This window comes from Camelus ferus, chromosome 5, assembly GCF_009834535.1.
Source record: "Camelus ferus isolate YT-003-E chromosome 5, BCGSAC_Cfer_1.0, whole genome shotgun sequence".
NCBI lineage: Eukaryota > Metazoa > Chordata > Mammalia > Artiodactyla > Camelidae > Camelus > Camelus ferus.
In genome coordinates, this window is record NC_045700.1 from 37,175,221 (window position 1) to 37,191,193 (window position 15,973).

At 43.2% G+C, this 15,973-nt stretch overlaps 1 long non-coding RNA gene across 1 annotated transcript; it reads right to left on the reverse strand.

The window, feature by feature from the left end:
* Positions 1-5,011: 5,011 nt before the first annotated feature.
* On the reverse strand, positions 5,012-10,295 carry LOC116663867. The gene is made up of 3 exons (XR_004320232.1): positions 9,790-10,295; positions 8,067-8,141; positions 5,012-5,067 (listed from the first exon to the last, which is right to left on the reverse strand). It is a non-coding gene; the product is annotated as an uncharacterized LOC116663867 (long non-coding RNA).
* Positions 10,296-15,973: the final 5,678 nt, after the last annotated feature.

The following is a 15,973-nucleotide window of genomic DNA, read 5'->3' on the forward strand; positions in this document are numbered from 1 at the left end:
TCTTTCTGTGTTTCTCCTTCCTCAAAGTCTTGTAAAATATAACATACTGCAAAGCAGTGGTGTTCCTGGGATTTAGCATTTGGGGTGGCAGATGGGGTGGTAACGAATCTGCTTGTGGGGGCTGGGTACCTCCCCCAGCACTCTCAACCCACTGCATACATTTTGAATTAAAAATATTAAAGATAATGAAATTAGAAGCACATTAGTGTCACTTAATCTATTTAGGAGTAGTTGAGAAAACAAACTCTTTACTGATACTTAATCCAACACAACTAACATATAACTAAACATAATCCCCTTGACAGCAAACTTCTACAAAGATTTTGCTTTTTGGTCTCATTATAACTTAGCCATTGGTAAAGAAGGCGTTGACAAAGGAGTAACTCCACAAGAAGGTGAGGTTGGCTGCCAACCATGTTTCATTCAGACTTTCTTCTTGAACCCAGGTTACCACCTGTTCTTTGAGCCCCAACTATTCATAGACCCATTTTTTAATAAGCCAGGACAGCTGTTGCTTACTCTTTTTTTTTTTTATGGTTCTCCATCTATTCTTTTTTTTTTTATACATGCATATATATGTTTTTCCAGATTCTTTTCCATTACAGTTCAGCTGTTGCTTACTCAATGTTATAATTATTCCTCTTTCCATATCCCTATCTAGATTTTGTAAACTCTTTTGAGGACAAGGACTGTGTTAATCCCCTGCGGTGGGATGCATGGCGAGCATAGTAGTTAGAAAGTACATTACGTTGTAGAGCAATACACTGTGCAGGCATTTCAGTTACATGTTCTCTTGTATCCATCACAGCCACCCCCCTCCATAGATGTCATCACAGAAGCTCATAAAGCGGAAGGAATTTTACTGAGATTTTACTGAGGCTAGTAAAAGAGGCTGGATGCAAACTCCAATTTTCTTAACTCTAAAACAGTTGTTCTCTGCACCACATTATGCCACTCAATGCTGAACGAACACATGATGAGGGGATGCATAAATCAATCAATCCTGGGCCCAAGACACTTCAGTTCAGCCAGCTCAGCTCTCCGCAGAATAAAGGGTGGTCACTTACCCACGGATGTGGAAAAGCAGGAGTGTTCTGTGAAAAGAACAACATTGGGCTCTAACTAAAATTTTCAGCATTTAGCTATGTTAAAACTGCACAGCCACAATTCTCCTTACAAAGCTAGAAGGCATATCAGTTGTATTATCCCATCTGACAACTGACTGAATGGAAACAGAGACTAAGAGAGGCCTGGGTCAGTGTCACATGGGCTGTTGTTGTCAATCTAGAATTAGAACCAAGAGCCTTTGAAAGCTGCATCCTCTGCTCAGCAATCCATAATTTTTAAAATACTAATGTGCAATTCTTCTTCCCAAACGCTAATGGAAACTGTGAACCAGAAGGAAACCTTTATTATCAATTAACCAGTATTGAATCCCGATCTAGGACAGACACTGCGCGGCGGCTGTGGGGTTCTCTAGAGCAGAAAACAGACTTCAGCTCCCGCCTCCTTTGTGATGTAACCGCAGTGAAGCCAGAGAGTTGCATCAAGCACTGCAGATGGTACAGAACATCCCAATTACAATTCCAAATTGCACTAAATGCTTTTCTAAATAGCCAAAGCCCCAGATAAATTAATTTGAAAGGACATATAAAATGGCAGTCATAGGGAGATAAAGCTTTCATTAGCAAATTTTTCCATTTTGCCTGACCACTTCCAAGGAACTTTTAGATCACTAAGGACACACAGACACACACACAATTTTCTATGGCTTATGAAAAAAGGAAAAGCATTTCCATTATGCTCTGCTTCTGTTGAAGAATTCCCTGAGGAATTCTTCTAAAGTTGAGGCAAATCAGCATACGCAAATACATCCATTTACCATCTCCTTGGAAACTGGAATTCCTGGCCAATTCATGCAGCAAGCAGCTAAATGTTTTCTCTAGGTTTACTTGAAGAGAGAAAAATATTGTGAAAAATGCAAAGGAAGGTATATGTTGGGTTTCAGGGTTGGATGTGCTATCCTCCAGGGTCCTACATTTCCGTGCACCAGAACGACGGCTGCTTTATGCCAAGTCTGTGTGCTGTGCCATCAAAATGAAATATGCCAAAGAAAAATGATGAGAGTAAAAATGGCTACCGTTTATAGAGCACTTAGCAGGTGCAGGCACTACACCGAGCAGTTTCCCTACCTTATCTCATGCCATTCTCACAGACCACCCTAGGATGGAGGCATCATTTCCCTCATTTTACAGGTTAGGGAAATGGAGGCTCAGTGATGTTAAGGAGCTCAGCTAAGGTCACACAGCCAATAAGACTGAGTGGACATCAACCCAGTTCCCTGACTCGAAAGCCATCAGCAGTGCCTGTGTTCGGAACACACAGCTCCATCCCACAGGCGCAAGTGTGTTGTCAATAAGACCACCTTGACTGTCCCTCCACAGTTCATTGATGTAGTTAATGCCAACCTTCAGAGGGGATTTTCCATTGAAAATGCTTGAAAGCAGTCTGGGTTTTCAGCGCAGATACAGAACCGTTAAAATAAAGATAAAGGAGCTGTTCCCCCAGATCCTATGGTCATCAATAGATTTACCTATTTTCCACATGCTCCTTTCAGCACAAATCTATCCCGGAAGGAAAAATCCACAAGGAAAGCAAATTATTTGTGCTCTACCTCTAGATGGACAAAAAGATTAAGAGGCATACTGACACACTCATGCACACACAAATGGAAAACACAGATTTGTTTTGACAGTCTATTATACTACAAAAATATTTATGACTCTCAGAGGCAGCAAAGTGCAGCCATCTTCCAAAAGCACACACACCCCGCCAATGCCTGCCTAGATGTGGGGAAGGTGAGAATAACCCCCCAAAATCAATTGCCCTCAGGCTATGGGGGTGCCTAGGAGGGAAGCCTCCAGTTGTCTATTATCAGGATTTCTCGTAATGTTCTTTTCACAGAACGCTCGTAGTCTTCACATCCACAGTTAAGTGACCACCCTTTATTTTGCAATCAGAGAGCGTCGAGCTGGCAGAACTAAAGTGGCTTGGCAGCTGCGGAGATGAAACTCAACTGAACAAACAGATTCTTAAGTGATGCTTAGATGGAAGAACTTGGACATGGTTCAGATTTTTTTAAAAATTCATTTCAATGTGTGATTGAATCCTGCTCATTACCCTCTCGGCAGTGTATTATATATTCCACTCTTTATTGTATAATAATGTGGAGGGTGGAAAATAAGAAAGGTACAGGATTACCAACTCTTCCTATTATAGAAGAAGAGCAGCTTTGTTTATGGTATAAACAATAGTCAATAAATGCATATAGCAAGTTAATTTTTCACAGCAACCCGTACCCAGAACTTGAAATATGCTATTTTGTTCTTTGGTCCAAATTTCTTGAGACAAATAAATCCTTCTGCACAGTAATCATACTAAAATCGTGGAGTAAACAGTGCATAAGAGCTTACCCGTGGGTTTAGAACGTTGCTTAGTGCAAACTGGTGACAGATGACTTTCTCAGCACTCCCCACACCTCTGTGACCCCCTTCCCAGCCCTCTTCTCTGCTCACTCTTCCCAGTCTGGCCACTAGGACCCACTTGCTTTGAGCAGCCCAAGAATGCTGCCCTCTGCTTGTCCTCCTCTTGCACTCGCCCTAGAGAGACACGTGACTAAGCCCTCACTTCTTTTGAGTCTCTACTCACATGTCACTTACATCTACACCCATCATTTTCTGTCCTCCAGACCTGATCATTATTTTCTGCGTATTTGAGTCATCTGATGTTTATTTACTTGACCTTTGACTCTCTTCTCCTACTCGGAGATAAGCTGAGTAAGGACAGTAACCTCAACACCTAGAACAATTCTTGGACTAGAGCAAGTGCTCAGTTCACGAAGGAAAAAATGAACGGATGTCACAGAGCCAGTTCAGGGCTGGGGCTACAGCAGGGGTGGCTGCCTAAGGTGTCACTCTATAAAAGGGGGCACAAACATCACTGGAAAGGTAATGAGATGTAGAGCATTTGTTTTAGAACCCTCAAAAAGAAATCTTGCAAATGTTTAGAAAGAAGAATTTGATAACCACATGGGGCTGGAGGAGGATGAGCCTCCCACTATGGGCGTGTTAGATAAACCGCCTCTAAGGAGGGCATGTACAATCAGCTATAAGGCTTTTCTTCTACTGAGTGGAGTTCACCAGCTTGGGTCAGAGCAGAATTGCCTGGTCTCAGGCCAAAAACGGCCCTCCCTTCCCTACGTACTGCTCAGCCCCGCCTCAAAGTTAGTGTTGCATGAATGGTTAAATAATACTGGTTTAAAGGAATTCCATGTTATCAGCCTGCCCCGGGTACCGACACACCTCTCCTCTGTTTAAGGACCTACAGTGCTTCTCAATTACCTTTTGGATCCCATTCAAACCCCTCTGCTTTGGCACTGAGTTCTGGAACCCAAAACTTTACATGGCAAAGGGACCTTGCATATAGAATTAGGATTACAGACCTTGCAATAGGGAGTTTAGGAGATGATCTGATTGGGCCCAATGTAATCATATGGGTCCTTAAAAGTGGAAGAGGAAAGCAGAAGAATCAGAGAGACTTGGCAGAAGAGGGAGGGAGAGGGGTGATTCAAGGTGTGAAAAAGATTCAAACTGCTATTTTTGGCTTTGAAGATGGAGGACAGGGACTACAAGCAAAGAATGTAGGTAGCCTCTAGAGGCTGAGAACAGCCTCCCTCCAACAGCCAGCAAGGAGACAGGTGCCTCAGTCCTATTGTTCCTGATTCCAAGCTCATACTGCTCACCACAGGACAGGCCAATAAATCGAGAGACAAGTCATTGGGACAAAGAATAGCAACTTTATTCAGAAAGCCAGCAAATCAAGACAATGGTGGACTAGTGTCCCAAAGAACCATCTTGCCTGAGCTAGAATCCAGGCTTCTTTTATACTAAAAGGAGAGGAGGTAAAATCAAACATTTCCTGGTTCTCATAGCCTCCAGAGAGGATGTGTTCATTTCTTCCTTCCTGCAGTCATTCATAGGTGGGTCTGGTCAGGATGTTTCCTGTGAGCTAAACAGAGGTATTTTGGCTTAACACTCATTACCTGGGAAGCAGGGTTCCCAGAAATGAGCCATTATGTGTAATTTAAGCTTATAGGCAATATCCCTTTAGTGATTAACAATCAATAGACTGTTTAAAAGAAACAGATCTAATATAGAGTCAGATTTGTTCTCACCTATAACCACTATAACCACATGGAATTAACTCTGCCAACAACTTGACTGGGTTCCCCCCCCACCAGAGCCCAGCCACACCCTCACCTTAACCTTGGTCATATGAGCTCAAAGCCGAGAAACCAGCCCAGGCCACTGGATTTCTGACCTACAAAACTACATGATAATAACTTTGTGTTCTTTAAGACTGCTAAATTTGTGGTAATTTGTTATGGCAGCAGTAGAAAAATAAATCAAGACCCTTTGCAAATTGGATCCAACATATATACTCAAACATCCCATTGCTCTCAAATCTGTATCCACTGCTCCAGTCAACCTGTCTCCTTTCAGTCCATAAACATGCTCATTTGTTATTAATCCCACACTGTCCCTCCACTTGAGCTGTTTCTCTTGCCACACCAACTCAAATCCAGTCCTTTAAGCCTGAGTCAGACCCAGGTCCCACCTTTTTCACCCTTTAATCAGGTTGACAAACAGGATTTTCCACTTAGGGACTTCCAAGTATCACACTATGCTTCATATAATTGCGTATTTTTGTTAAGTGTCTTATCATTTTCTTTCCCAACAAAACCCTGAGGCCTTCATAAGCTGAAATCATGTCTCCTATGTGTCTGGCAAAGCGCAAAACCATGGACACATCAGTAAACATTTCTCAGGAATTCACTTCACTTTATAATGCCCACTTGGAGCTTTTCACATGTAGAATATTTTCTAATCTGCTAACATGTCAGGAAGCAAATTTTTTTTGCAACATAGTTGATTTTAGCTTGTGTCAGAGATCACATGTGCAGAGTCCTAGCAACTCTGATCCAGTAACAGGAAACACTTAATCTCATTTCTTTCTTACAGCTGGGTGTTCTTTGCCAGCACAGCATTCTCATCCGGCACCTACTTTTCCACTCCATCCTGATTCCATGGAACTTAGTACTGACAGCATAAAAGTCATAATCATACCACATGGGGACGGCTCCTCTACCATAGTTAGAGCAGTTTTGAGTCTCACTGCCTGAACAATACCTCCACCTTTCATTGCCATAAACAGAGCAGATAAACAATGACACCTGCTTTCCTCACAAGAATAAGTTCTCACTTTTCAGAGCAAAGAGAATTTGAAGTTTTTGTCTTGATACTAAGAGATTTTTAGTCAGTACACATACAGTGAACAAACATGCTCTACGGACCTCATAAAAGCAATCTGAAAGGTAGCAAGTTGTAAAATATTCATTATGTAGTCCTGTGTTAATCTTACATTTACCCTCTCCACACTCTCATAGATGATAACCAACAGGTTCAGACATCTATTCAGTAAGAAAACAGTCTATTTTGCATAGCAATGCTAATAGTTTTCATTATAAATTGTGTCCATTTTAATACAAAGTCATTCAGGGAGCACCTACTAAGTACCTCCTATATGGCTGAAACCTCCTACCCACTCTGTGTGATTTAACCAAGATGAGAACTCTTGGTTTCTCCCCTTCATCTTAGCGTATGAAGCCTGTTTGATCTGTCTCCTCCACAACTTTCCAGCTGTGGTTCCCACCAACCTCTGACCCCACTGTCTCCAATAACCCTGTAGTTTTTCACACACGGACACACATCACGAGGTATGACTTCTGTGATCTTGTTCATACTATCTTCTCTGCCTAAAATTGTTTTATCTCCTAACATCCCCAGCCTAGTTAACCCCAATTCAACCTTTAGAACTCAGTTTAAATGTCACCTCCTCTAGGAAGACTTTCTTATCCCTCTCACCTCTTAGCCTTCCCTGCCTCCTCAAAAAACATGATTTCTTGAGGACAGGAATGAGATCTTAGTAGTTTTTGTAGCTTTGAGACCCAAAAGAGTACCTGACACATAACTGAGTCTCAAGAAATTACTGTTGAATGAAAAAGTCTCAGGTACAGTGATTGTCAACAACTCCTCAAGTAGCTCATAAGAAACCCAAAACATGGATGCAACTATTAAGCATCAGTATAGGATGTATCACAGGATGGGACAGGTACATTAGCCTCCTAGAGCTGCCATAAAAATTATCACAAATGTGGTGGCTTAAATCAGTAATGTATTCTCCCACAGTTCTGGAGACCAGAAATCCAAAATCAAGGTGCCAGCCCACACTCCCTACAGAGGCTCTAGAGTAGAATTCTTTGCATGCCTCTCCTAGCTTCTGATGCCTGCTGGCAATCCTTAGTGTTCCTTAACTGAGAGCTACAGCACCCCAACCTCTTCCTCCATCATCACATCGACTTCACCTCCAAATGTCTTCTTCTGTGTGTCCGTCTTACAAGGATATATGTGATTGAATTTCGTATCCACCAAGATAATGTGAGGTAAGCTTCTCTCTCAAGAGCCTCAACTTAGTCACATCCTTTACCTTACTAGGTAACATTTACTCTTTGACCATGTCGTGTACTATTCACAGGTTCCAGGGATTAGGGTGTAGACATGTGTTTTCAGAGCTAGTGCCCAACTGTAGCAGGTGTAAGTTAGTAGAGTATCCAAGAAGAGTCAAGGAAATTTAGAGGAAAGAGCACAAAGGCTTGGAGTGATGGCCACAGAGCTTCAACACTTCAAAGTGGCAGGTCATCTGCTGTTACGCAAATGGCCCTTTTGTTTTGGTAATGGCTCCTTTGAGATAACACAGGGATACTGATCCCACTGAAGAAGAAACTAAGAAATGGAAAAAATCCATCCACAATACAAAAATGCTAGTGATGAGGTCAAGATGGAAATTTAACTCTCCTCTCCACTTGTCTTTATTTATTACCTATACTCTGTTATCATCCAAAAAGAATTTGAGAGATTGAACGACAGATGTACCACAGAGCTTCTTACCATCATTTAATAAATTTTTCATATCTTCTTTTATTCTTGTTGAAGTTCTCATAGTGCAGATGATAATACTATACACTGGACAAAAGGAACATAGTAAGAAAAGCTGGGTGCTTCCCACAGTCAATACTGTCTCAGCATCTGCCCTTAGCAAAATATTTTGGGGAAAATAAAGATGAACTAGACGTGCATGCACACTCAAGAGCTACCATCTCACAGAAGATGCAATCAAGTGACAAGCACAAGGCAGGGTGTCTCATAGGGGCCCCTGGAAAATGGGGTGGGGGTCAGGGCAAGAGAGATCATTCCTGGTGAAAGGCATCAGGAAAGACTTCATGGAGCAGGTGGCATTTGAACAGGGCATGGAAACAAAAGTGCTTTAATAATTACAGCTGGAGGCAGAGGAGAGGGGGACATGGATGAGGGTGATGTGAGCAGAAAGGAGAAGATACACAAAAGCATGGAGGTAAAAGACTGTAAAGTGTATTGGGAAAGAATGAGAGTTTCAGGATATGTGCAGGAGAACAGTGGGAGATAAAAAGGAAAAGAAAAATTGTTGTACATGGTTGGTCCTCGACTGTCAAGCAAATGATGAGGACTTGATCAAATAGGCATGGAGCCGTCGTTAAAGATATTTTGAATAAAGAAAAGACATAATCAGACATAATCAGAGTTCTTTGGGAAGATTACTCTGGCAGTGGTGTGAAGGATGTATTAGAAGGTGGGGTAGGCTAGCTGCTCACAGACTGCTGCAGTAGTACAGCCAAGAGCTAAATAAGGGTCTTGATTAGCAAGGCAGCCAGGTGAGAGGCGGGTGAAAGGAAAAGAAGAAGTGAGAGCAATTTCAAAGGAAAACTCAATGGGACATAATGACTTATTGGGCACAGGGGATTGGAGATACAGGCGGCATCAGAGAGGAGTTTGAGACATGGTAATGCGAAGCAGCGAAGCCACTGGAAGAACTTGGAAAGTCAGGAGGAGGAACAAGTTTAACAGCAAAAAATGATTAACTTAGTTGGCAGGTGTTAAGTTTCAAAAACCAGCAGGACGTAAAATAAAGGTGCCAAGAAAAGACATGAGTGGAATATAAATGCAAGAATCATTCCATGGAGAAAATAATTGAAGTCATAGACATTTATAGCATCACAAAGGGAGAGAGAAAATATCCTAAAACTTAAGGAACATACATAATTAATGACTAGTGGAAGGGTAGGAGCGAGCCAAGAGGACCGAGACCAAGACGTGATTTCACCAAAGACGTAATGAGAGCCCAAATGCCGAAAAGAACAGAACTCAAGGCAGAAGTGGGTATTATGGAGGGAACATCAACATCAAACACTGCAGATTTCAAAAATGTATTATCAAGGCACAGACTGCATCTGTTTAGGAGATTGTTTTTTCAGTGGACACAGAGGCCAGATTGCAAGGGAATAAATACCAACTGGTAATGAATAAGGATTGTAGATAAATGTTTCAAGAAGTTTAAGGAAAAAATACCATAAGCCAATATCCAAGGAGGAATAGGGTCAAAAGAAAGTTGGCATGTTTAGGTATGCGCTGCATTTTTTTTTCTTTTTAGAATACATGGTTATGTTCCAATCAGTGTTTAGTATCTAGTGCCTACCTTATGCTATTGGGCTAGTTGGTGAGATTCAGAGATGATTAGAACTTGATCCTTATGCTCAAGCAGTAAACAATTCAGTGGATAAACTAGAAATGTACATACCTTGCTCATCACAGTGTGGTAAGGACTGGGATCAAGGTAGGCAGCACTGGAGAGGGGCCCGCGCCTGGTCTGGGACAAGGAGAGGTAACGGTGCCAAAGGACTCCCTGGACACAGGCTGCCCATGGAGTCTTGAGAGACTAGGAGTTAGACTGGCATGTTTCACTAAGGAGTAGAAAAGAGCATACTTCATGGTTTCTGCAAAGACAGAGAACCTTACAGGAAAGAATAACAGAAGTCGACAGGAAAGAGAGAAATTAATGGCAGCTTGGCTCTGAGGTGGGAAAGGATGAGATCAAGCAGGCCTGTAAAGGGATCCGCCCTTCCCAGGGGGAGACAACAGGGAAGGAAACAGAAACTGATGGAGAAACAGGGCAGCATCCAAGCAGTGAGGAAAGAGGCTGAGCGAGCCAGGTGTTCTGCCTCATTCCTCTTTGCACAATGGAAGGTCACCATCTGCTGAGAGCTGGGAGGGGCAGGGGAGGGCAGAGACGTGACGATGACTAGATTATAGACTTTAAGTCTTTTTAAATAAAAGCATTTATTGAAATCAAAGCTAGTTTGGGGCTGAATCTCTTCCTAGTGCATGTAGAATTTGATCAGAAGGTACAGAGTTTGCAGTCTGAAACCAGACCGCCTGGATTTGTTTTGTCTGTGCCACACATGAGCAGTGTGACGCAAGTGGCTTCCTGATACAAATAATCTCTCTGTGCCTAGGTCTGCTCATCTGGAAATGGGGCAGATGATAGCACCTAACTCATAGGTCTGTGAGGAGGAGGAAGAGGATTAATGTCTGTAAACTGCTGAGAATAGTGCCTGGCACATGACACGTGCTCAAAAATGTTAACTCTTACTACTGTTAGACCAGTGCTATTTACTGGAACTTTCTGGGGTGGTAGAAATGTCCACCGTGCTGTCCAACACAGTAACCACTGGCTGCTTGTAGCTATTGAACTCTGGAGCTGTGGCTAGTATAACTGAAATTTTAATTTTTATTCATTTAAATTAAAAGCCACAGGTGGCTCTGCAGGAGAAGGAGCAACCTTTTAAAACAGGGTTTCATTGGTGTTAAAAAAAAAAAAAAAAAAAAGACCCTGAAGTCCCTCCTCCAGGGACCGTGGTCCTCAAAGACTGAAGAACAGGCCCAACCAATGAAACATTCAGTTGTAGCTCTTAGGACTCAGCCTTATTTTGTTGGTGCTGATAATCAAAAAGAGTATGGAGAAAAGATGTGTTCATGGCCCCTGTAATTCCAAAGGAGGTTTTACTATCTGGTAGGGTATTTGTTAGATAAACAAGAGGCCAGTGGCATATCCCCAGGTGAACAGAACAGAGGTTTAGCCAGCTTTCTGCTGAAGTTGGTCAGTTAAGAGCCATTAAGAAGGACAGCTGGAGCTTTAAGAGAAGCTGAGAGCTGCTCCCCAGATGCGGTCCTGGGCCCTGATGATATCTGATGACAATGGAATCATCTCACATCAGAGCCACTAAAAAGAGCCGATATCACAGTCTGTGAGACGACATGAAACTCCGATAGTCTCTAGTATTGATAAAACACAAAAGGAGAGAGAAAGGTTATCAATGAATAATGCATTTCCTTTTGTGGAAGCAGGAGGAGAAAAACAAATGGATCGTTACTGGGCCTATTGCCATTAGGGTCCCTGGTGGGAGGGGCCCAGCACCGGAGGCCGCCGTGAAGTGCAAGAGGCAGGGGCGATTTGTGAGGGAGGTATTTTGGAGCTGCTGCTTTTACTTTTCAGTGTTTTCAAAGCCTCCTCTTGAATCCAAGATTGATTGTGTTACCTCTGTTTCTAGAACAAAATAGCATAGTCGTGAAAACAGTGGACTCCTAAAAATTTATGAAAAGGTATTATCACATTTGAAAAGCTTAATTAAGATGGTAGTGTGGGGAACTGAAAGATAAAGCAACTCAAAGAAAAGAACGGGAAGTAATCAAGTGACGAAAAACATTCTTAAGCCTTGCCCAGCGGACAGACACACGAATGTTGCAAGCTGTAGTTTGCTTTGTGCAATAGGGCACTTTCCTATGGCCTGAGATAACTTGCTCTTTTCAAAATGAAATGTTTGAAATTCGCTAATACATTTCCCTGTTGAGGGGAATTCTGTGTGCTTAATGTGTGTGCACATGAAAAAGAAAAAAAGAAGACCTCTTTCTGGTGTAAGTAATGCTGCCTAACCAAGGTCCCACTGCGGGAATTTCTCTTCCTGTCCGTAGAGCAGTTAGGGGCTGTGGAGGGCAGGAGACCTAGGTTCAAACCAAGCTCCATTCCTTATTGGCTGTGTGATCTTGGGTGAGTCATTTTACCTCTTTGAGCCTTAATGTCCTTAGCAGTAAGACGCTGATGAGAATATATACTCCTGCGATACTGTAGAATTGAATTTAATGAAGTGGCCTCTACAAAATACCCATGTGCCTTCTTCCTAGTGAGAGCTTAATAAATGCTCATTGCTCCTTCAGGAAGGGGTCAGGGCGTGTATTCTCCTGAGAGGAGTCAGACTCCGCAGAAGTTCAACTCAACCAAGGGCTGACTTGGCCCGCATTTAGACACAGAAACCAAGAAACTCTCAGCTCTCGAATTCCTTCTCCCTGGAACCACACTTGTCCTGGTGGCTCTGTTAGGCCTTCAGGAAAAGCCAGAGACCAGGAATAAAGAGCAGCTTCTGCCTCAGGCTCCAGATAAGCCCTCACTCCTACCAACTCCCCCAAGGCTATTAGGACCCTCACACCAGCGGCCAGTGTCAGCATGGAACTGCAACCCATTCTGACCCCATCTGCCATCCCAACCTCCAGCATCAGCCCTTGAATTCTCAGCTGGTCAGCCAAGCTTCCTGTTCCCACCCAGAACAAGGAGCACTGCCTAGTCCGCCAGAATTGAGGTTGTGATGATTTCAAGTATTATCTTTCCTGACATTGAACGATGTGTGTCTGTACCACAGCAAAAGACATAGAAGCATGTTTAAGGAAGCAAACTGCCAGCCTTGCCCAAGGCAGACAATGGGATTAGACAGTGATCGAGGCTGGCTGTGGGTGGCTCTGGGGTTTGGCGTAGGTCCAAGGAGGTCAGACACAGTTTGAGATGAGTAGTTGCCCAGGAGGTAGTCAAGCCAGTTAGGACATGGGTTAGAGTGGCCTGACAGCAGAGCAGAGAGGACTGAGCGCAGACATGGGCCACCCAGCAGGGAGAGCTCCAGGCAGAGATGGTTCTGTTCCTGTTCTAGGTTTTTGTTAGAGAAGGTGACCTGGAAGCCTCATTGGCTCAGATTCCTCCCAGAACTCTCCAGATCTTAAAGGAACCACAGTGCTTTGTACCTGTGATGTTGGAAAGCATCCTTATGCGCCCATGAATCTCCGGTACCCCTCAGGAGGGAGGACAATCTTCTAGCCTGGCAAAAGCCTCCATAGAAGAACCACATCTTTTTGGAAATACATTCTGATCATGCTTAGAAATTTTATGAGGACTCAAATTTTCCAGTCTCTCCTCTTGCTGGAGCAGGAACTTAGCATCAGGCTAGAATCCCAAAATATTTAGAAAATAGGTGGTGGAAAGATGCTAAAAACTGGCTTATCGATACAAAGCAGTTGTCAGGATTAATATGGGGACTGTTTTGAGAAGATACAGAAAGTGAAGCCCTCTTGAACGTACACGAGGCCTCCATGCTGTAGCCATCAACACGCATGTGTTCCTGTGATGCTGTCACACAACGGCATGTCCTTTTATTTTAGGATCTGGCCCTAAACGACAAGCATGGTCTCAGTGGTGTGGATCCACAAGAAGGAATCCCACTTGCCTGACCCTTAGGATGAAACCTCGTGTTCTCATAAGAGGTCCATGAAGGATAGCTCTGTTACAGAACATGATCCACTTTAGGCCTCAGAATTCAATTAGAGATAAAAAGATGCATTTACAATCGTCCAGGGCCTGTGTTCCATTTCTGTCCGGTGCCTCAGTATTCTTCACAAGCATCCAAGAGGATCCCTGCCTCCTGCCAGGATGAATGAACAAGATGCTGAAGTCTAAGCTGCCACCCACTCCCCACCTCCCATCTAGAAAATGAGCAAGAATTTGAGTCTTACGGTGATCCCGCAATAAATTATATGATCAGGAAGGACACACTCATCTCCCCTTTTCTGCAAGTGCTCTTGAAAAAATGCATATAATGTCACAGCTGGTTTATCCTCATCAAGAAGACCTAGAATTTCTAATACCCTTGAGTTCCTGTAAGAAAGCCCACATTCCTGTGAAATACAAATAGAGACAGAGAAACGCCCTGAACTGAAACTGGTTTCCATTTCAAGGGAACTGGAACAAAAGGTCACTTTGAAATGTAAGAGCAAGATAAGAAAAACACATAGCAGCCCAGATGTTCTGCTTCCCTCTCAGTGAGGACGGCCTGGCCAGGCCTGGCTGCAGGTGAGGGCTGAATTACAACAACAGAAAGCACCTGTTGATCCAAACCACCTGTGCTGGAACTCGCCGGCCCTCTGGTCCCAGGTGGGCCTTTATCACAGAAGCATTGCCTGGTCCCCTTCACTAACAGGATAGCATCGTGAACAGATGTGGTAAGAGTCATTGCCAAAAAAAAAAGGGTTAAAATGAAAGCCTCTAGACTATTCCAAGGGTGCCTTGCTGTCACTCCACCACTTCTGTACCCTAATAAGTTCTCCTTTCCACTTCATCCAATCCTTGTCTCCTCTCCCTTGCTTTGCTCTAGGAATTAAGGTGGGGCTTGTGGGGAGAAGGAAGCCACAGCTCATATTTCAAGGGCTTCAAGCTGGAAGGAGACACCAGCTGCTTCCCACCCACTCTTCCCTCACACAGACCACCTCTTTCCCCTCCATCTCAATCCTGAGTTATTGTGCTTATTGTCTGTGATGCACTTCACAAGCTGTATGTAGTAGAATTCCCTAAGAACTCTCCCCTTTAATTCATTGTTTTAAATACCCATTGATAGAGATTTATTTTGCCAGATCAATATATTAAAATGTTTCCCTCCGCATGTAGTTTTGTAGAACATACACGCAAAATGTTGAAGACCTGCTCTTTGAATATTACTCATCTCTGGGCTATAAAATCTCAAAACAGCTCCAAGGGCAATTGACAGTTTCTTGCACACCACTCACCTGCAACATCTTTTTGTTTCAGAAATGAAACAGGGCAGTCTAGCCAGCTGCTATCTCAGAAGTGAATTATGTACCTTTTACCAAAGCTTAGCCCGATGTCCTCCTCCTTCCATTTCTTGGTTTTGTATTTTTGCTGCTTCCTTTTCTTCTTGAAAATTATAGGCATGATAATTCACTTGCTATGTGCTGAGAATCTTAATCTGGCACCGACGTTCTGGTAAATTGCTTCCTTTTAGTATGAGATCGGGCAGCTCGCACTTGCCGTGATGGGTCACACAGCCATTTCCATGCCTCTCCACAATAACAAGCAGAAGCTCACGTTTTCTAACAGAACAACCATGTTTCTGTCTCAGAATAACAAGTGAAAAGCACGATGACTTATTTGGGAGCTAGAGGAGAGAGAATCCCAACTCACCACCAAAAAATCCCAATGAAGCACCCCGAGTTAGTGTGGATAGTTGTGTGGATTTGCAGGAAGGGGAGCACAGAAAAGGAATCATCACCTGTTTAATATCTCTCCATCAAATTATACCAGTTCACTAGCTGAATGCAAGAACCCTGAATTCTAATTCTAGACACTGGGCAGTGAAGACTGGCCAGGATTGCCAGCAGTTGGGGTGTCAGAAGAATATGCCATAATCTGTCACATTAATTCTCTCTTTTTCCTGTTTCTCCATTTTGTAATAAGAATGCCTCTGGCTGAGCAGCTTCTTTACGGTCACTTGATGTTCTCATTTTGGGGGCTTGGCTGTTGCGACATTTCTTTCTCTATTGGGGATTTGACTGTAAAAGCCAGTCCTGGTAGACAAGACTCCCCCTGGGCTGCACCCACTAGCCACGTGGCATTTCACAAGGAAATGAGCAGCCTGTGTCTCTCTCATTTAGAGCAAACTTCCTGAGCCAAATGAAGGACAAGTGTCCTGTTAATCAAGCGCTCCGTGGTCTTAACAGCTGTGCTGATACAAAAGAGCATATTTTTTTGCATCATGTGCCTAGTGTAAGGTCCTATGTAACATCTATGCAAAGGGGCCTACTCCCAGTGTGCC